The 22,998-nt window shown below is 44.6% G+C and overlaps 2 long non-coding RNA genes across 3 annotated transcripts; one reads left to right on the plus strand and one right to left on the minus strand.

Annotated features, from left to right (window-relative positions):
- Positions 1–2,978: 2,978 nt before the first annotated feature.
- On the minus strand, positions 2,979–20,302 carry LOC310687264. 2 transcript variants are annotated; one of them, XR_014516345.1, is made up of 3 exons: positions 20,226–20,302; positions 8,882–8,958; positions 2,979–3,221 (listed from the first exon to the last, which is right to left on the minus strand). It is a non-coding gene; the product is annotated as an uncharacterized lncRNA (long non-coding RNA). The 2 variants fall into 2 exon arrangements; XR_014516346.1 differs by lacking the exon at positions 20,226–20,302 and adding an exon at positions 12,625–12,807.
- On the plus strand, positions 3,732–5,022 carry LOC310687397. The gene is made up of 2 exons (XR_014516407.1): positions 3,732–4,269; positions 4,890–5,022. It is a non-coding gene; the product is annotated as an uncharacterized lncRNA (long non-coding RNA).
- Positions 20,303–22,998: the final 2,696 nt, after the last annotated feature.

Consider the following 22,998-nt stretch of genomic DNA (forward strand, 5'->3'; position numbering starts at 1 on the left):
AAATGGAAGCTTGGTGGATGTAGAGGATGCCCTCTTTGCAGAAGGTGTTCTTTCAGCTCTCTGATCCTTCATTGATATTTATCTTTGTTGCTGCAAATGAATTTGCTCCTGAAAGCCAAGGTGTAGACACTTTTTAAAAATAGATGCTTTGGATAGCAGGATTTCCAGCATAGGTAGATGTGGGCATTATCAGGGGGTTTGTTGTAAAGAACAGTGGCTATTTTATTGTTTTCAGTGATGAGGAGGACATCACAAAAAGGGATGTGTGGATTATCAGTGGTACTGTTGAATGTAAACTTGGTAGTTGGATGAGAGATGCGGGTGGTGCTGTGGTCTAAACCACTGAGCCTCTTGGGCTTGCTGATCAGAAAGTCAGCAGTTCGAATCCGTGTGACAGGGTGAACTCTCATTGCTCTGTCTCAGCTTCTGCCAACCTAGCAGATTGAAAGCACACCAGTGCAAGTAGACAAATAGGTACTGCTGCAGTGGGAAGGTAAACGGCATTTCTGTGCACTCCGGCACTCATCACAGTCCTCCGTGCACCAGTAGCAGTTTAGTCATGCTGGTCACATAACCCAGAAAGCTGTCTGTGGACAAATGCCAGCTTCCTCGGCCTGAAAAGTGAGGTGAGACCACACCCCATAGTCACCTTTGACTGGACTGTCCAGGGGTCCTTTACCTTTTACCTTTAGCTGGATGAACAGAGTTTTGATGTAATTTGTAAATTGTTCTAAGTTCAGACCACAAAGATATTGGCTCCACCATGCAGGTGGTTTCTTAATGAGCTCTTATGGGTTGTCTTGTTAAAGTTTTCCCAAGAATATATTTCCATAAGATGGAGCAACAGTAGCACAATAGCCATGCCTTGTACTTGCAAGTGATGCTCTCCTTTAAATGTTGTTATTACAAGTAAGCAGTGCTTTTTTAAAGAGGGTACTGAAGAGTATGGGGACGCGGGTGGTGCTGTGGTCTACACCACAGAGCCTAGGGCTTGCCGATCAGAAGGTCGGTGGTTAGAATCCCCGCAGTAGGATGAGCTCCTGTTATTCGGTCCCAGCTCCTGCCCACCTAGCAGTTCGAAAGTACGTCAAGTGCAAGTAGATAAATAGGTACTGCTCCGGCAGGAAGGTAAACGGAGTTTCCCTGCACTGCTCTGGTTCGCCAGAAACGGCTTAGTCACGCTGGCCACATGACCCGGAAGCTGTCTGTGGACAAATGCCAGCTCCCTTGGCCTATAGAGCGAGATGAGCGCCGCAACTCCAGAGTCGTCCGCGACTGGACCTAACGGTCAGGGGTACCTTTACCTTTACTGAAGGGTATGAAGCACCAGCACCTCTCTCTTTTTGGTTAAAAAGTGTGACACTTATTGTAACAACTTCATGGCGAGTACCGACACCTATTTTTCTATTTAAAAAAAGCACTGCAAATAACCTCTGTTGGAGGATTTTTAGAATTTCTGTTGTTAAGGAACTCATTTAAAGACTGAACACCATCTTTATGTGGCATTGGTGTAAATAGCTGTGACATCCAAAGTATAGTATTGGTGTGGAATTGGCACTGCTTGTTTAGAGACTTGACTTCAAGTAAGAAGTCATTAGTGTCTCTGATATGTGATGGGAGGCTTTGCACTATGTTTTGTAAGTTTAAGTCAGTATAGAAATAAATCCTTTCAGTAGCTGTGTGGTTGGCAGATGTTCAAGGTTGTTTGGTTGTTGGAATGTTCAAGGTTGTTTGGCTTTGTGGATTTTTGGTAGCACGTAAAACCTGCCGTGTATGTGTTCCCAAGTAAACCTGAATATAAAGGGAGTTTCCTTGATGTCATTAATACATATTTTGTATGTAGCTAAGCAGCAAGAAGCAGGCATATTTGGTAGCCAGCCAACAGGCCAAAAAGCACATTATTCAGATGCATTCCAGAACACTGACTTTCATGTCTCCCTGTGTATATTTAAACTAGGCGTGCACAACTTATGACCCACCAAGTTGAATACAGACCAACAGTCGCCACAGTCTGTCACTTCCTACACTCTTCTGCAATCCCAGTCAGGCATTTTTGAAAGGAGGTTTGTTTTGCCCCTCGTGGACTGCCAGACCCGGTTGCTGAGCTGTGTTTTGATTGGCGGGTCACAAAGTGTGGAGGCCTATATTAAGCTCTCTTGTGTGCTTCATTTTCTCTCTTGTCTCCAGCCCGCAGCTCCATTAATGAACAGATGCGTCTTTAATTTTTCTATATTCCTCCTTAGCTATTCAAGACATATGGCAACCTTGAATCTTGGGGCATTTTTTAGTCACTGTTTCTTAGCACTTTGATTTCATAAGACTTTGGGCCAAACTACAATTGGTGTTAAACACACTCCTTAAAATTGTGTTTTAAAACCTTCACTGGAAACCATAGGCGTGAGAGCCTGACCAGGATCACTGTCACCAAACGAATGCTGTGAAAAAGAATTTAGCTGTCATCTCAACGAAGATACTTAGCAAAAAAAATCTGGGAGACCAAGCTACGTATTCAATTTCATCATTGCGGAAATAAGGAAATATAAGGAAACAAGCCTCATATTTATTTTTAGATGGCACCTGACATTTACCAGATTGTCACATATCGCACATATGTCGTCCCCAAGCTGTTGGAGATGAAGGGCCTCAAAAGCTTCTATCTCTCACTCTCTCGCTCTCTCTTTCTGCACGTGGGGTACATGTCCCACTGTGGAAGGGTTTTGAGAAAATACAGAAGATTACTCACCCAGATGTTATTCTGTTTCCATCCCTAGCATTTTCAAATATCTGGGATGGGCAAAATCTTGACGGCAAGAATAAAGACTTAATCAGGTTCCTCTTATCAGTAGCTAGATTAACCACTTCAAGGTTCTGGAAACATTTGGAAAATGCTGCTTTAAAATACTGGTATATTCTTGTTTTGCTTTTTGCTTTATCTGAAAAGGTAACCCAAAAGAAACAAAAAGTATAACAAAAATAAGTTTTGTTTGACATGGTGTGATTTTATTTAATTTATTTATGAAGTAATTGAGGCTCCAGTAACCTCAGCTACACAGGCAGGTATATAGAATTATTTACAACTGTTTCTATTTTAACTGTAAGCCACCCTGAGTCCCTATCAGAGAAAAAAGGCAGGATGTGCTTCATCATCATCATCATCATCATCATCATCGCTGTAGTAGACCTTCCATGTCTTAAGCATCTCCAGCTGCATTTGCTAAACCCTGCAACGAAAAAGGTTGAAGTAGTTTAAAAGGACTCCAATGATTAATCTGTAATTTGTTTTTTCTTTCTTTTCCTTTCTTTGGGTTGAACTATGTATAAGGTTTAAAGACTGTTTCTGCTTTGAGTATTATAAATGCCAATTCACTTTTATAATTCACCCCCAAGATCAATAAAAATTACACACACACAAACACACACTGGGTCCCTTACACCCCTCATCCACCTTCTGTCTGATCTCCACACCTTGTACCCATTCCTCTTGGCTCACATCCTAATATCAGGAGCAGAAGCACAGGTGGCGGGGGGGGGCACAGACAGGGTGTGCCTAGAACAACTATAGCAGGGGATAAGGCACTGGATCTGACTAGTGAGCCAGATCCTTACCTCCTGCACCACCCAAAGGTCAAATTTGCTACGTGGGCAGGACTGTTCGCCTGACAATCAGCTGATGTCACAAACACACCAGGGGACCTGTTTTTTTGCATAGCGCTATGAACAATCCACTGATTGTCAGTGCTTTTCAGGTGGCCTTGCAGGCCAACCATGAACCCCATTTGGGTCCAGCCCCATGTTTACCTGCCCCACACTTGACATCACATATGATGTGAGCTGTAAGACAGAGGTGTGGTGGACTTGCATCTGGGTGGGATATACTATAGAGTGGCAAGCTTTTACTGTTAAAATATCAGCAGCCCGTGGTGGTCACAGCTTCACCTGGCATTGGGACTAGCGTAGGAATGACGGTCCTCCTGTTGTGCCATGTTTGGCATGGCAGAGACACCAAAATGCCCTTCCTCTGGTGCTTCCTCCTACAGATGGGTGGATGGGAGTTGCCTTCTTGAATTGCACTATGATTTGAGTCAACAAGACCTGTGTAGATCGTATAAGATATCTTGGCCGATGCTCCAGTAGCACTTTAGAAGCCAAGCTTTGTTTGCTCTGTACATACTGGCTGCAATGTGCTCTGGCATCTTGACCAGATCATTCAAGAGGAGCCGTCCAGAGTTTCCTACAGAAGAAACAAGATCTCACTTGGCAAGCGTCCAGGTAACTCCATCCACTGCAATCTGTAAATCAAAGATGGTGACCCTGTGGCCCTCCAGATATTGCTGGACTACAGCTTCCATTATCCCAGGCCACTGGCCATGCTGGTTGGGGGTTGGTGGAAGTTGGAATCCACCATCTGGAGGGTCATGGGTACCCTATCCCTACAGAGAAAGCCTTATTGTCAGGATCTGCAACACCTTCTCTAATTAGACCTTCAGCCCAGAAAACTAGCTATGTGCCCAAGTGAGAAACCCGTCTTGGCTCCGAACTTCCAAATGAAGTTTGGAACAACACTACTAAATGGTACACTGAAAATAAACAGAACATTTACAAAGCACTAATTTCCTGGTACTTGATGCCAGGGACACCCAGTCTAAAAAGATGCTTAGATTCATAATATGTGGATAAGCTGTCCATTGACCCAGAACTTCTGGATTCAAATCCTTACCACCCTCAGAGATATTACAGACAAAATGGTAGAACAAGGACAGGGAGCATGTGGCCCTCCAGATATTAATGTTGGATTCCAGCTCCCATCAGCCCCAGCCAATGTGGCCAAAGTTCAGTGGCAATGGCCCTAGAAATAGAACCAACTGGTTTTTCCTTTACCCTCACTACAGCTTTCTAAAATCAAGAATACTGCGAGTGAAACAGAGGAATCACCACCAGAACCAATCCTACAAGAAGATGAGAACCCCTCCTTTAAAAAAATCTGTTTCAAAAAACACAAATAAAACATAATTAAAATGAGAAGGCATATCATGTGCTCCCACTGTTGCCCAAATAAGTCCAGTTTATTGTACACACATTTTAAAAGATAACCTCTGATTACCCTTTATATATAGTGGAGACTAAGAAAGAAACATGGCAAGTGGGATGCAAGAAGTTGATATGAAGCAGGATAAGATGATCATCACAGGGAGATGACGGGTGGGAGGTAAAAGACCTTCTGAGGGAGAGAAGGGAAGATCTTCCAGAGTGGGAGGCCGGAAGAAGAAAGGGAAGCAACCAGGTGAGAACTGGGAGAGTCCACACCTTATTGTGTGAGACAAGGGCTAAGATCTACCTCTGATAGCTTTGTATTTCTTCTTTCCCCTTCTTTCCCCCCTTTTATTTTCTTTTATGTTATTTTCTTTTTTCATTTTTATTTAGATTGATCTGTTTTTATTGTATTCTATGCTGAAAATATTTTCAATAAAATATTTATTTTTAAAAAGAACTTATTTCCTTTTTATTCCACCATTCTTCCAGAGAGCTGAAGGTGGTGTACATGGCCATCCCTTCCTCATTTTATCCTCAACTCTGTGAGGTAAACTAAGCTGAGGGAGGTAGCCGCTAGCCCAACGTCACCCACTGAGCTTTGTAGTTATGTGGGGATTGAACTTGGGTCTCCCCACTCCTAGCCCAACACTCTGACCACTATGCCACATGGACCTCCCTGCCCATGCCTCACATTTGATCTTAATACATATCTTAATATATATCTTAATGCGGGGAGCAGCATGACCTTCTACCTGTCCTGCAGAGCTCTCCTTATGTTCTTAAGCTCTGTTTACAAAAGTTAAAAAGAAACCACTTTGCCTGCAATTCTGAGACCATGAAAGTACAGCTCAGCCCAGAACATTGCACAGGGTGAAGTTTCCATGGAATCATAAACAAGGTGCAGCACCAAAGGTACATAAAGCATCTTGCATGGCGATGACAAGGAACGGTGGGTGAAGGAACCATATGGCAAGGATCATGAAGGTGTCAAGGTTGCAGAGCCAGGATAAGACCCCTGGGTGCATCACCTCACCCGGTATTCTGGTTTGCTCCACCTAATAGTTTTTCCAGGACAAAAAACAAACAAAACTAAACTAATTTGTTATGTAGGTCATGCTGAGAAATCGTGACTGGCTCACTCTGTGTGCTTCATGCCAAAGCAGGAAACCCAGGGCTTGCCAGTCCAAGTCCAACACTCTCTGCACTGTGCTACACCAGCTGCCAGATGTTTCCCAGGTTATTCCCATGTTGTTTGGTGATGGGAAGGTGCAGAGGCAATATCATCATCACTATTATCCATTTCCCCCCTTGATTGTTCCCTGGGAGGGGGGGAACAGCACCCATTTCAGAGCCTCATGATTCCCATCATCTTTTCTTCCTTCCTGGCTCACAGCAGAGATTGTTCCCAAGTTCTCTGAGGAGGAGGAAGCACAGTGCAGAAAGCGGAAACATTATTATTACCAACTCCTCATCCACCTCTAATTTTGACATAGTCATGCTTATATAGGTGAATGAATAGTAAAGGTAAAGGGACACCTGACTATTAGGTCCAGTTGTGGCCGACTCTGAGGTTGCGGCGCTCATCTCGCTTTACTGGCGGAGGGAGCCGACGTACAGCTTCCGGGTCATGTGGCCAGCATGATTAAGCCGCTTCTGATGAACCAGAGCAGCACACAGAAACGCCGTTTACCTTCCTGCTGGAGCGGTACCTATTTATCTACTTGCACTCTGACGTTCTTTCGAACTGCTAGGTGGGTAGGAGCAGGGACCGAGCAATGGGAGCTCACCCCGTTGTGGGGTTTCGAAACCACCGACCTTCTGATCGGCAAGTCCTTGGTTCTGTGGTTTAACCCACAGAATAGAGTTCCCCAAAAGGGCGGCACACAGGACCCCACAGACCATAAATCTGCCACTGGTTGTATCACTATTGGTATTTTGTATGCAAATGAAATTGCTCTCTCTCTCTCTCTCTCACACACACACACACACACACACACACACACACACGGGGTGGGGTGGAGAGAAGAGAGAGAGAAACTCTCTGATGCCTAAAGGCTGGGTTACCAGCAAGGTTCTATTTATAGTTTGCTATTTTGCTTCGCTACAAAGCTTGCATTTTCCCAGGGACAGAAGCCGAACAACAACAAAAAGGTGTTGCCCTTCCTTCTTAGTCCCGGTCAGGGTTTAGATCACATTTGTGGGCTCCTTGCCCACTCTGGAGGAGCTGATAGCCTGTGGACACATTCCTCCACTTGTTTGGTCAACAGAAGCAAAATGTGTGGGTCACAAGCCATGCCCCAGGGAAAGATTTAATGAATGTTTAACCAGCAATTTGCTGCCTGTGAGAGGTGGAAAGCAATCCCAATTCAATACAAATGACAGACATGGCTGGCAAGTGCAGCAGGCGTAGAAAACAGTCAGAAAGAGGGAGGAAAAGAGGAAGGCACTGTCTGCCCTGTCAACAGAACTGCTAGCATTTCTTGATGTTACAACTTCAAGAGTAGAAACACACACTGGGCACAGAATTCAGGGTTCTTGGAATCTCCTCTTAAATTTCAAGTACAAATTTCTAGCCCTCATGGCTGAAAAGACAGATTTGGCCACTGCCCGGTGAGATTTAATAAAATTGGGGTACTAAGAGAGTTATAACAAATAGTTCTTCCCTACTATGAGTAGCACAAACAGATATAAATGGTTGAGAATCAACAAATGTTTCAGGTTTGCTTAATTTGCACATTTTGCACTGGTCACAAATGTCTAGCTTTGTTATTCTATGGGGGGAAATGATATTATTATTATTACTATTATTATTGGTGCAAGTCTGCAAGTCTCCACTATGTTGAGCTGCAAGAAGAATTGTGATTCTTCAGATCAGGGAAACTAGGCCAGCTTTATTGGATTTATTTTGGAAAAGATCACTCCTTAACAACAACAACAATAATCTTTTATTATTTATGCCCTACCCATCTGGCTGGGTTTCCCCAGCCATTCTGGGCAGCTTACAGCATATATAAAAACATAATAAAACATAAAACATTAAAAACTTCCTGATACAGGGCTGCCTTCACATGTTTTCTAAAAGTTGGGTAGTTCTTTATCTACTTGACATCTGAAGGGAGAACATTTCGCAGGGAGGGTGCCACTACCGAGAAGGCCCTCCCAGGAAATGTTAAATTCAGGACTTAACGGTCAAATGGGTCCTCCACTTTAGATGCTTGCTGCTCCCAAATCCTGCTACTAGGTATGTGAATTTAAATCCCCTTTCACCACCCAGAACCATAGCTCATTAGAGAGGGAGTGAGGGCCTTAGCTCAAAGAGGGCCTCAGACACGGGTAGCTCATTCTGTTTCAATGCTTGAGGCAAAACAGGAAGGTGCTGCCCCCCCCATCATTGAAACCACTCTACCAAAGCCTCACTTACCGGGGTCATGATGTGGCAGCTTCCAGCAAGATCTCATGTGAGCTCCACAAGATCTCTTGAGAGTTCTGCCAGATCTCGCCGGAAGCTGCCACCGGGGTTCCTCACTTCTCAGGTGGAGGTAGCATGGGTGGCACCTGTGGGGGCAAACACCCCATGGGATTTTGCCATTCAAGATGGCTGCCTCAATCCACCTCATGGGTGGACCTGCCTTGGCCTCAGATTTAGACACTTGTTATTTTGGGGGCATTTGATAAGTTTTGCCATTTGTCTTTATGTGCATCAAGCCAAAATGGGACACACATGCTCAGCTTACACTTACAGCTAAAGAATCCCTGACAGATTGCCATCCAAGTTCTGCTTTAAAATCTCCAAGGAAGGAGAGTCTACCACTTCATGTGGGAGTCTGTTCCACTGTCAAATAGCTCTTACCGTCAGAAAGTTCTTCATGATGTCTAGACGGAATCTCCCTTCTTGGAACTTGAAACCCTTGGTTCCGGTCCTGCCCTCTGGAGCAGGAGAAAACAAGCTTGCTCAATCTTCATGTGACCACCCATTAGATATTTGAAGATGTCTATTATATCTCCTCTCGGTGTCCTCTTTTCTAAGCTAAAAGTGCCCAGCTGACGCAACCATTCCTCATAAGGTTTGGTTTCCAGACCCTTGATCATCTTGGTCCTCCTCCTCTGCACATGTTCCAGCTCATCAATAGCCTTCTTAAATTGTGGCACCCAGAATTGGACACATTAATCCAGGTGTGGCCTGACCAAGGCAGAATAGAGCATGACTATTACTTCCCTTGATCCGGACACTAGACTTCTGTTGATGCAGCCTAGAATAGCATTAGCGTTTTTTGCAACTGCATCACACTGTTGAGTCATGTTAAGCTTGTGGTCTACTTAGTGTTAAATTTAATGCTACATAAAGTGTTGAACAAATGTGATTGTATTGTATTGTATTGTATTGTATTGTATTGTATTGTATTGTATTGTATTGTATTATCGAAGTTGCAGAGAAAGCATGTCAGTATTTTTCAATGTAGCTGCACTAATTATTTCAACAGGAGGGTATTATTCTAGCTTTGAATCTTATATACCAATAGTGAATTCCATAGAACTATACAGCTGGAAGAGACCCCAAAGGATATCTAGTCCAAACCCCTGCGATGCAGGAATCGTTTGTGGGCTCGAACCCACAACCTTGAGGTTAAAAACCTCATGCTCTACTCACTGAGCCATCCATTCTATGAGCGTGGAGCCTTATGCATCCAAAATGTACCACCTGTGCACAAGGTGGAGGTATCAACAGGCTTGGGGGAACCAAAGTTTTGCAGAAGCACACTAACTCTTTAAGGGGGCAAGTAAACAGGAGGGACATTAAAACAGCTCATTGGGGACAGAGCATGTCCAATGAGTATGGGATACTAACCATCCCTAACTGTTGGGGCAGGTGCACAGAAAACCAGACAATAAAGAGAAATGTAATGAAGGCACTTGGAAAAGGGCATGGCTGGCGGGTTAAAATTCTGAATGCCACAGTTTCCACTTGTACCTTTCCCAATATAAAAAAGCCCCTAGCATTGCTTGTTTTCATGATGGCTGCAGGATACAGAAGTGATTTCTTCAGTGATTCTAGTATCTTTATTGTCAGGGAACTGCCATCAGTGCCAGAGGGAGAGAGCAAAATCCAGAGGGATTCCAGAGAGCGTCCCGGGAGTGGGAGAGGCAGCCCATCTTCTGGGGAAGAGAATCAGCGTAGCACCAGTGGAGAAGGGGGGCAGATGGGGGAAGCGGCGAGGCGGTCCCATGACTCCTTGCCGGGGACCAGCGGGGAGAGTAAGGGTCCTCCGCTGCCTACGCCCTCCTTGCGCAGAAGGCTTCCACGCAGAGAGAGTAGGAGGAGACTAGGTGTCAAAGAGCTTCTTTGCTGGAAGAAGTTTAAGAAATGCCCACTGACGGATTCTGCCAGTGATTGAGACAGCCACGGGAGAGTGGCTGTCCAGACAGAAAAGGTTCACTCAGGCAACCCAGCCAGGTGTTTGCACCAGCTTACGCACGAGCCACCCCTAGAACCATTACATTTATGAAAGGTTATGGAAAAGACATCATCCCCCCCCCCCCCGGTGTGCTGACAATGAGATCTCTCAGTTTCCTCAATTAGGTCAACTCCTGTGATTAATATCCCCCCACGAGAGCTATTAAACACTGGTTAAAATTGCTGAGAAATGACTGGGAGAAAAGATATATGATCTCCGTCATGGATTTCTCATCTCTAATTGCTAGGCTTCTTTTGACAAGTGGCCGGGCCAGAAACAGGGAGTTCCACCATACACATGACATGGGTGAAAGGGATGTCAGAAACAAAAAGAGCTTGGGTAGGTGAATAGACATCCTTCTTCGAGTTGCAAGCCCTGCTCTGATCACTCGTCATCCTCGTCACCTCCCAGAAAATGCAGTAAATCTGATACTTTACTTGATGTCTCAAAGAAGTACCAGCAATATTTTAACCTGCTCGTGCAAGAGCCAGCTTGAAAGCTGAATTGAAACCTTCGAAAGAAAACCCAACCAAGTTGAGAAGGGTGGAGGAATGCGGGGAGAGAACCTGAGGTAGCATCTGGGGCACACCTCAGCTGGTTTTAGCCAGCAGGAAGAGGGTCTCCTCCTAGTATCAAGTAGACAGATAATGAGCGTCTTTCTGATGATGAAATGGACCTCATGCACTTCGTGGAAATGGCTTGCTAAGAGGCTAAGACAGGATACCTTCCCACTGTTGACAGCAATGGCAGCACTCAGTCAAGCCTCACCTGACGTCGGGAACAGATTTTACCAAGACACTCTCTTTCTCTGAATTTGTTCTCTGTGTTGCAAATGTCAACATTACTGTTGTTCTTATCAACAGAATCCAGCCTCCAATAATAAATGGATTCCAGGAAGGTGATAGCTTGATGGATGATTCCTATACTGTAACTAACACAGAGAATTTGCTTTTGCAGCTCTGCTGGCATGACAAAATGGGATGTGTATACTGAGCCTTCAGACTGCACTCTTCCTCTTCCACCTTCGGGATGTCAAAGAATTCAGACAAAAATGGAAACTGGAGCAGAAATTGCTGACGTTCACTTCATCTCGTATCCAGAAGAGAAATGGATCTGGCAAATGCAATCAGTATTCGCTGTTTCTGTTACCGCTGTCAGTAAGCATTGTGTTTCCTTTGCATGGGAATGAATGATGGGGAATCAATGAATTGTGCCAAATTTCACCATGACAGACAGCAACATGAACGTCTTTTTTGCTGGAAGCCAAACTGCAGCAGAACAGAAGCAGCACTGCCTGCAGCAAATACGTCTCGGAACAGATATGGATGGCTGCTTACATCCTTACTCCACCCTCTTCCCAATGGGCAACAGCTTGCCAGAGAAACTTCCTGCTATCAGCAAAGTGGTCCTGCAGGAAAGGACACCTGAAGAGGTGAAGAGGGTGTTGCTGAGGGCATCACTTTCCAGTGAGCTAGAGCAGTGGTGCCTGCAACACACCTCTGCTCCAGGCAGTGCCAGATTTATGTATAAGTTATTCAAGCTATAGCTTAGTGCCCCACTCTCTTGCCCCCCCCCCAAAATAAAGGAAAATAACTGGATGTACATTTCCAAAATATAAGATAAAAAACAAATAAAATAAAACCTACATACAGCAACAGTATGTATTAATAATTATTTCACTACAGTGGTACCTCTGGTTACATACGCTTCAGGTTACATATGCTTCAGGTTACAGACTCCAGAAATAATACCTCAGGTTAAGAACTTTGCTTCAGGATGAGAACAGAAATTGTGCTCCAGCTGTGCGGCAGCAGCCGGAGGCCCCATTAGCTAAAGTGGTGCTTCAGTTTAAGAACAGTTTCAGATTAAGAACAGACCTCCAGAACGAATTAAGTACTTAACCCGATGTACCACTGTATTAATATACTTCTTCTTAATTGTATTTCACTATTTATATACTTCTTCTTAATTGTATTTCAGTTCAACAATTACTTTGATAAAATACATATTTTGTTATGTGCAAATGGCTTTAGATACCTATTAGGTCCATAAATTACCAGATAGCATATATTCAACAACAAAAAACAGTGCCAATTTGTTGTTGACAAAGGACAGCTGGACATATAAAGGGCCCCATTACCTTCAGTAGCTTAGGGCCTCATCTGCAAATCTGGCCCTGGCTCCAGGCACTCTGGCAGAAGTCTTTCCAAGGTACCACAGACACCCTTTTATTATTACTGCAATGTCAGGAACTTTGCCTCTGCCACAGAACTACAGGTGCTCTTCCTACCCTTTCAGTAGTCCCCAAAAAAGGAACACAATGAGTTAATAGGTGAGACAAGCCACACACACAAAAGGAAAGGGTATATTTTATAGGACTCAGTGATTGCTTTAACACAATGCACTGGCCTTTTGACTCTTCCTCTCCTAAAACTATCTTCCCCGGCCCATTCTACCTGGTGGTTGTGCATCTGAAACATTTTGGTACTGAATTTGCTTGTTTTACTCTTTCCTCCCTGGACCTGTTTCCTTTTGTGCAATGTCTAAACCATAAAACTGAAGGCAGAGCCAATGTCATGTTGTAATCTGGTAGATCCTGGCACCAGTGCAGTTGGCATAACTTCATATTAAAAAGATACCCCTCAATAAACTATATTTGTCTCAAATTTGACGTGGAAGGCATGAGTAAATATCCTGACCGTCTAATTCTTAATGTGGTGATTGGCACACTAATCCTATGATAACAGCTGAGATTAATTATCACCTCCTGTAAGAAAGAATTGGGTTCCGCATTGACAATAGGATCTTCATCCCAAGGTAAACTCACGATTCAGAAAACATGCAGATTCAGGAAACATGCAGATAACCAGTTAGTCATTTCTTACTTGGGTCGTTTCCTTTCAACTTCAAACTCGGTGAAGTCAACAGAATAGTAGACATACATTCACTGGACACAGAGCAAAGGAACGGGTGAGATTCCTGCTGCCTTGATAGTACAGGATTTTAAAGGAAGAGCTTAACTCTTGCATTGATCTCTGATCCCTGACTTAGTGTTCCTTCAATATCAGGTATATTCCCCTTTTCTTCTCTTTTTAGCATGGGTCTGCGGCACATTGTTACACCCACTCTCTAGGCTTTGGGGATAGTTAGGGATTCCTTTACCTTTTCAGATCAAGATGTGTCTGTGCTGCATGATTTGCTGCCTGCATATCTGAACCTGACTGTAACCCATATACTCTTGTTTCTTTCTTTTCGCATAATAAACCAAGCTTTCTGAAGGAGCGTCTCCACCCCATCTTTCTGCCCAGACACTGAGGTCCAGCGCCGAGGGCCTTCTGGCGGTTCCCTCACTGCAAGAAGCAAAGTTACAGGGAACCAGGCAGAGGGCCTTCTCGGTAGTGGCGCCCGCCCTGTGGAACACCCTCCCACCAGATGTCAAAGAGAAAAACAACTACCAGACTTTTAGAAGACATCTGAAGGCAGCCCTGTTTAGGGAAGCTTTTAATGTTTAACAGACTATTGTATTTTAATATTTTGTTGGAAGCCGCCCAGAGTGGCTGGGGAAACCCAGCCAGATGAGTGGGGTAGAATTGATTGATTGATTGATTGATTGATTGATTGATTGATTGATTGAGATATGTGCCTTCTTTAAGGGGCAACGGGCATGCATACTGACTCCAGCAAAAGATCCTAAACTTCTTGGAAGTGTGTGTAGGGAGCAGATAGGTGGTGGACAGACACGTGGGTTCAGACATACACCTCGTAACATTTTTACGGCACCTGCTCAAAAACCCAATAATCTGGCCTAGTATAGGCGACCTTGAATGTTAAAGCTCTTTTTACAACAGGAGGAAGGAACACGCAAGAGTTCACTATCTTACTCCCTCTGCAGACATACTTACATGAACATGGTCTATTTGCTTTGCTTCATCTGTTCTTTGACTTAAAGTGTTCCATGGAACTTGAAAGGATTAAACACTGGTTAATTCTAACTGTTAGCAAAACAACAGCAAAAGTGTAGGTAAGGAGCTGGCCTCCTGCTTCAAGATTTCCTTTCCATTTGTGTGCGTGCTCCCTCGTTAAGTTCACCTTGTCAACAACAGCAACACACACACACAGACACCCTTTTGGGAGTGACTCCACAATCTTCCTTGGCTAAAAGGAAGAGTGGCCTCTCTCATGCTTCCCGATGTGCTTTTGCGAGTGCCGCCTTTGTTCTCAAGCTTTCAAAGGTGAATCAAAAGACCCACTAAGCCAGACACATTTTGAAGTCTCCCTTTGAGCAACTGAGATTGTGCTGGAATAGCTCTCTCCACAATGAAAGCATGTGTGGCATTCACTCACAGCATTCTTGCTATGTGGACTTTAACCAAAATAAAGGTGAAAAAGGAGATTTGCTTGGCAGTGTTTAATTTGAAATAAGCTCTGCCCCTGCCTATCCCACATCAATCCATATGTTTAACAGCATGAGGTGGTTATTTCAGGTTGAGGGAAATGCTGTCTGACCATGTGTGCTGGGAGCATTTGCTTCCATTTTCATTTAACTGCAAACCCCAAACTCTGATGAACCATATCTAAAATTAAGGACCAGAATGATGAACCAGCAGCCTGTAGATGCTGTTGGATGCCATCTTCCATCATCTCCAGCCACTGGCTATGCTGGCCCTGGAGTCTAACATCCGGAGAACCGTTTCCCTTCCATAGTTTAGGGAGCTAAGCCAGCTTTATAAACCATAGTCTGAAATTGGCTCATTTCAATCATAAACCATAGTTAAGGCCAGACCTGTGCAGAGCTTGTCTGAGGCCCCGGAAGGAAGTCTTGTTCTTGGCATGACAGTGCAAGTCCGGCAGGGCCCTCTGGCCAGCCTAGCCCTCCAAAGCCCAAGGCAAGTGCACCTGGCTTCCCTCACACCCCTGCATGGGCCTAGGTAAGGCTAACCACAGTTTGACGGGTTTGACCGAGCCAGCAAGACGCTGAGGCAGCCGGCCAGCTCCTCCCTCCTGCGCTCCTGGAACTGGGTAACCGGGGGGGGGCAGGTGGATCTTTGCACCCCAGTGCCACATATGCTTAAGACAGCCCTGACCATAGCTTAGTATTACACTCAAAAAAGACCACCAAATTGGCAATACACTCAGAAGGCTGCTTATGCATGCAAATTTTCCTTCCTGGAGCAGAGCAAAAGTGCCTTCATTAATACAAGAAGACCACACGCCAGGGGCAGGATTCCATTCAGAACTGTCACTGCACTGTAGCCATGTAAAATCTATTGAAATAAGAAAAGGCAATGTAACAGCAGCATGGAGTGGACTGCATGCTACAGCTCTCCTTCATGCATTATGGTTTTAACAGATACAAATGAAAGCACCCTGTTGTGTACTCAATAATGTTTGAAGTTCATACAGTTAGTACATGGCAGAAAGAACCACACTGCTTTTCCACATTTTTTGAGGAGGGAGAGACAGCATGCATGTTCCAAACGGTGTCACTTTTAAAGGGTGAATGATCCAGGTTCGTTAACACGTGCTCATTAGCATCTTAAAATGTAAAGCATGCTAAACACCGCTGGGTTTCAGGGGTATAAACTGAAACAGGGGAAATTATCCTGTGATAATATGAATGTCAAATATAGGGTAAGCTAACAAATCATTCTGTCAACACCAGCTTCCAAGTAACATAATTTACAGAAAACTTGTGATTGCACATGGCACAACTGTTACTTAGAACTTGACACACACAAACCCCATTTTGCTTTTCTGTTGTTGGATGTTATTTAAAAAAATTCACGAAACCTCTCCATGCTAAAATCAACATGGAAAGGTTTATATCCTCATAGTTGCATGCAAGTAAAAAGTCTGTGTTTGACTCTGGAGCAAAGTATTGCTTCTGACAGCCAGTGTCCGCCGGCGCTTAGGATGGAGTGTGATTGGCAAGAGCAGAGAAATGTCAGAAAGTGCAATGTTATGGTGTTGCCGCTACACTTCCGTAACTGCAGAATATCACAGGGATACAAATGTTTAGAATCAAAGGCGGGGGAGGAAGAGCCTCTGGACAATGCCATTATTTGCATAACATCAAACCTAACGTTCATAGGCCATGTTAAGCATTGAAGGGAGTTCTAGAGGACATGTCCCCTTCTGCTATGCCTCACCAAAACAGAGGGCAAAAGAGGACACCGATTTGCATATGCTCACGTATATGTACAGATGGACATTTTGAAATAATTACTATAGTTTAAATAGAAATACAGTTCATCTCATCATAGCGGGGAGGACTGTGACCTGTGTGCCTAGTCAGTCTGCTCTCCAGCGCTGTGCCAGGGGGAGAAAATATAGCCAAGACATATCTCCAGGGCTTAAAGCCTGCCCTGGCTGTCGCTGAGCCAATGGACCAAGCCCAGGTTTCTTGTGTTAATTTACAAGGTGTGCAGCAGTCCAGGGTGCAGATTCAATCATGTTTCTTCCTGCCTCCCTATATGAAAAGCCACCCTGACTACTTGCTTCAGGAACCCAGAAGGATGAACCATGAACTGTGAATTCTGCTCCCTTGGCCCAACATCACTTATTATAGGCTGGAAATCAGTAGTCTTGCTGTGGCTGAGAAGAGGACTGTTATCTTTGTGGAGCAGCAAGCGATAAGGTACAACCCTCTGCATGTTGTTGGACTACAACTCCCATCATCCTTGACCACTGACTATGCTCACTGGGGCTGATGGGAGTTAGAGTCCAGCAACAAGATCTAGAGAGCCAGGGATCCTCCATCCCTGATGTACAGAGTACATGGGAGCTGTGTGGGTTTTTAAAAACCTGGTTGCTAGCTTTCTGTGTTCAGGCTAGAGGAGCAATGAGGAAGTTGTTGAAGCAGAATGGTTTCACCAACTATAAAACCCTGTTACGTGTTTTGTTGCTTGTTATATTCTCTGAAATGAGGGACATTTGAGGCAGTAAGACAAAGATACGCCCTGGAGCTAGCAAAGCTCTTTGCTAATGGGATAACCCAGTGCAAATATGGTATGTGTTAGATCACATGCAGATGACCTCTTAAAAGATTTCATACAGGACACCTGAGAATATAAAATCAATCAAGAAGTGCCAAGCCACAAATTTTGAGGCAAACTGCCAAATCCAAAGTTTATACTGTAGACACACCTGTAACCCAATAAAGAACAGTGGGATAAACAGCTCAGGAGGGATGGTTCTGAGCAGGAAAATGGCTGACAAGGAAAGGATTAATCCCCTCCATGTGCTTAATCAAAATGGTTGCCTCCCAGGGCTGGTTTTCATCTTTTCAAAACTGATTGGGAGTCCATTAGATGTGTTTGCCATGCATATCAGAGGTCCCCTACCCCTGAGCTGGCTGCCTACAGAAGTGAAAAAATCAGCAATAAGCAACATTGCTGGACTAGGTGCCATGTTCCACCAGCTACTGAAAATATTATTTTCCAAACAAGCTTTTGATTCTGCTGCTGCTTAAGATAGTGTCATGCATTGGGGGTGGGGGGGCAGGCTCTTATGCCAAGAGCCTTCTAACCCCTGGATGTGGCAAGTGTTAAAATATAAGCCAGGCCGGCTTTCTGTTGAGACAATAGCCTGAGTGACGGACCATTAAGAGAGCAAAGGATGTGGATCTGTGCGAGATGGCAAATGGGTGCCCCCACTCCCTCAACTAGCTGGTGGTTAGAAAAAAGGCAAAGGCAAGAGTGATGTGAGGTAGAAGCAAAGCAGCAAGCTGGGAACCAAGAAAGACAGAGCAATGCTTGATTTCTGTTCGAATGGTTTTAAGCACCTGGACAGCAGCCATGAGCAGACCGTCCAGTCCCAGCCTTCCCCATGATGGTGAGATGCACTGTGTTCCTCTTTAGATTATAATACTTACTATTTCTGCATTTGCATCTATTGGTCTAAGTAAGCATATCCTCCTCTGAGCGAGGAGCCCTTGCACCTCAGGTTTATTGGAAGCAATGCCGACCCGAGTACTGTGACGCCTGAGGCGGAAAATCTCCATCTCTCTCCATACCTCATCGCAGCAGTAAAAATATAATAAACAAAATCATTGACAATTTGTAACCTTTCAGAAATGTGCTGCTGGAGGCAAGCACTGAATAATGGCAGGGCCAGCTGGGGCTGCCAGAAGTCAGGATCACACACATTCCTCATGGAGGAGGCAGCCCTGCAAAGATCTCTCCCTTTAGCAAGGAGCAGCCCTTTTCCATCCTAGTGAAGCCACAGTGCCTTCTGCTGGCTCTATGTGCAACTGCAGGCATCCTCCGACACGGAGGCCAGATTTGGATTTGGAAGGAAGGAGCAGTGAGCCTAAAATTCTGGATGTAATTGACTCATTGTGTGGAGGGGGTGTCTTTACATGATAGCGTCTTTATTCGCTTGTTTCCGAATGTGGTAAGCCAGCTGTGCTGAATTTCAGGCAAGGGTAAGTATTTTCCTGTCGAGTGACTTCCTGGACCTCGGCTCCAAACTCCCGCCTTGAGTTCATTACTGGGATGCAGCATGAGGCAAACACAAAAACAGCCAGGGCAGCACCAGAGATCTAAGCTGCCAGCCAAATCTCTGGGCCATTTGCCAGAACCAGGAAGGAAGCGAAGCCAGAAACAAATGCAAGCCAAGCCCATTTTGTTATTCTTGCACAACAACCTCTTGCACACATCTAACAAGGTTTTGCATTGGGTGGGGGCCTGAGTTTGTAGCCTGAGTGCACACACCTGTGCGACAAACATTTCATGCAAAGTCAACTCCTTAGATCCCCAAGTATTATTGAATGCCCTTTCAACCACTGATCCAATTTTTGTTTGACCTGTCCAACGCCAACCCGATTGGGCGCAAAACTAAATTTACTTGCGATAGGTTTTAGCAACTAAACATGCTCATGGATCCAGCCTCCCCCAACCTGGTGCCCTCCCATGTTTGGCACTGCATTGCCTGGCCATTTGCAATGCTGGCTGGAACAGATGGGAGCCGAGTTCAAAACATCAGGAAGGTAGCTGGATAAGGAAGGAAGGCTGTACTAATCAATAGATGAAGCATTATGCAAGCATGACTTTTTCAAATAGCTTCATTAGGATATATATTTTTAAAACGACACACACATGCGCACACACACACACACACACACACACACACACACTTAAAAGAAATCACAAGGTATACAATAAAGATATGGCATAAGAATACCCAGTCATCAGTCTAAAGCATATAATATTATTTAATCTACAGCAACCAAAAATATCTGGATGTCTTTGAAAGTTCAATGTTGCTTTTGTTTTTCTTATTCATGTAATCCATAAGACAATACCAGCCAGTTGTAAATGAGTCTTGGTGTCTCTGTCCTTTGGCCAGTCTTATTTTGATGGTCAATTTATCTATTAAGGGCAATTGCCAGACTCTGTTAAACCAATTGGATAAGGATGCCCCTTCCAAGTCTCCCCCCAAACAGGCTATAACAAATCTAATTACTAACAATAAATAACCAAGATTTCTAAAACAAATACCTGTATTCTGACCCTGTGTATTCAGTAAAGTTAACACAAGGGACTGAGTTATTTGTTGACCAGTGATAATATGTAGATATATTTCTAGAGATAATATCTCTAGAAAGACTGTCTCCCCAATACCTGACACCATAACGTAATACCACCACATATGCTGCCATGTGCCTTAGTTCCACATCCTTGCTTACAGACCAGGTGAAGGGAAGGGTTAATAGGTGTAAGCTGAAGAGGTATGAGGTACCATTTCTGCAATATTTTCAGGGAAGATTCCTTTGTAGACGCTGACCTTCTCGCTTCACTGCAAGCACACTCAGCCAACGCTGGAAACAGTAGAAAGTGGAATGTCCAAATAGCATTTTGTAAGAAAAAAGGAATCTTTATCAGAGAACACATAGTTGTGTAGATAAAGACCTGGCTAAAACTCCTGGCAAATGCCCCGTCATAAACACACAGACCAAGTGGTTGCAGCTCATTGTCAGGGAGTCAGAAGTCAAATTTTATGTGTGCAATTTATTAGGAGAAAATTTAAGGTGTGTCTTTGACCTCCCTGCAACGACTCTTTTGGAAGAACAAGGCAAGCATCATGGTATCTCTGGGAGCCCCCTACACCCCCCCCTTTCCTCTCATGGCCACAGCTCAGCTTAATATTCAAAGGGACTCAGGAGTTTCAAGCAAGTGTCAGCAAACTTTCTGGTCCTGTGTTTGCAAACTGCAGGAACTGTCATGGGTACCACACACACCAATGTATTATTTGGTTACACTAGAATGCTTATTTCATGTCTGATTTCACTGGGCAGGAGGAACCACAGATACCAGGGAAGACCTCTGGGAATTCATGCGCACCCATGGGTGCCACACTGGCAACCCCTAGTCCACAGAGATCACATTTCTTCTCCTGCCTACTTTCACAGCCACAGTTTCCCAGAAAGTCTCTAGAAACCAATGAATTAACCATACCCAACCTGTGTGTCTGTAAAGTGCATTGAGCCTCCTGGAAATCAATAGGGCAAAGCCAGACTGCTTTTAATCAGTTGGACTCACCGTTACAATGACCCAGAACTGGCAAAAAAAGGCAGAAAAAGTGATTCAAAGACAATCTTATCACTGTCTCGAAATACTGGTATCAGCAGCCTGTGTACACACACACATGGAACAGGGCAGACGCATTTGGCAAAGAGGCTTGAAAAGCTTCCTTTAAATTATACGCAGGGCTTTTCTTCCAGGAGTAACTCATTCCTGGCACTTCTCAGGTGGGGACCATTGCCATTCTAAGAGGGAGGCATTCCGGCACCCCTATTTTTCTAGAAAAAATAGCACTGATTATACGTATGCTAAGAAAGCAAACATTGGGAGCAGGGAGAGCAAATAGGAATGGGGTGCAAGCATGGTCGGTCATCTGAATGGAAGACATGGTGGCAAAATTTAGAAGATGGCATTGGGGTGGCTGTGGTGGGGTGATCTTGTAGTTCCCCTAGTGAACTTTCGCTACTTGCTTACGTTCTGAACTTCCACAACCATTGCAAACCTGTTAAGTCTTAAACTTTTCCTAGAGCAGGAATGGGCAAGTTTCCCCCCCCTCTGGAGAAAATTGTTTTGGGCCCAAGGTGAGGGGAAAACATGTCAACTGTGGGTGGAGCCAAACCCAGTGGTGGGCGGGGCTTCCCCATTTTCTTATATACAACGCCCTCTTTTTCCTCTGCCCCCCTTCTCTCCCCAGCAAACTTCTGGGAAAGGGACATCTCACTCTTGCCTGAGACTTGAACTGATTGCTCGCAGAGGGCTTATGAAATCTGACTGAGGGCTGCACAAAATTAGCCCGAGGGCCACAGTTAGCCCATCCTTGTTCTTGACTGGTATCAGTTCCCTGTAGCCATGTTGACAGCCTCGCCCAGAAACTGAACACCGAATTCAAGCGCTTCCCATTTAGAGCAACTCAGCTGTTTCCACGCATGCCCCCGAGTTCTCAGAGTAGGGCTATGATCAAGTCTTGCATGCTACCTCACACACACTTGTTTTGTTTATATAAGCATCGTTCTTGCAGTCATCGCGATCAGACAAAGAAGCTACTTCTTAGCACTGAAACTAGGAGGGTGGTTTGGGGGATTTTTTATAGCAAAACTGGATATGCATACCTTTGGCAGGTGAGGCCGCGGTGAAGAATGTGGGTGTAGCAACTATGTTGGTTTTTTAATGTTTGGTTTTCATAGCTGCATGTTAAATTGGCCTGGGAGGAGGTTACAAGTTTAAAAATAAGGCAAAAGAGGGAGGAGAGTGCAGCCCACTGGTTTAATAGCAGAGGGCCTTAAGCCAGGGATGATGGCTCTCTTCCATAGGCTTTGCTCCTTCTGTGCAAAATGTACTTGAAAATACCATGGATACACTGTTCAAAACCCATGCCAGAATACTTCCCAACAGAAGGCGATAGCCAACTAAGTTACACTCAGAATAGATCCCTTGACATTAATGGACACAAGTCAGTCATGTAGCAGGAGACTAATCTTAGGGTTGTGGGTTCGAATCCCGCGCTGGGCAAAAAGATTCCAGGATCGCAGGAGGTTGGACTAGATGAGCCTTGTGGCCCCTTCCAGCTCTACAGTTCTATGGTTCTATGTCTACTGATTTCAGCAGGTCTACTTTGGGAAGGACTGTTGGTGAAAATGGGCATGTCCCTTACCTATCACTGGTTAACTGAGATTTATCACACGAATACACAAATAGCAGTTGAGGGAGGGAAATGTGTGGAAGGCCACACTGGCCAGTTCTGAAAAGTATCTGAAAGGCTTGCTTCCAAGTTTAAAATTTTCCTAGCTACAATATCTAAATGTGACCCCAAAAGGGCTCCCTTCCTTCCCCACAATAAGCAGGTGTTGTACTCAAAATGACAGTGTGGCTGCAACAGATCATGCAGATAGCTGACTTGCTCCTACAAAACCTCTAGGAACGCGGTTGGGATAGGCTCTCTGCAACAGACTGCAATTTTAGGATACAACTGTGAAGAGGCAAAGCCTGCTTCT

This window comes from Podarcis liolepis, assembly GCF_965112155.1.
Source record: "Podarcis liolepis genome assembly, chromosome: 10".
NCBI classification, from domain to species: Eukaryota; Metazoa; Chordata; class Lepidosauria; order Squamata; family Lacertidae; genus Podarcis; species Podarcis liolepis.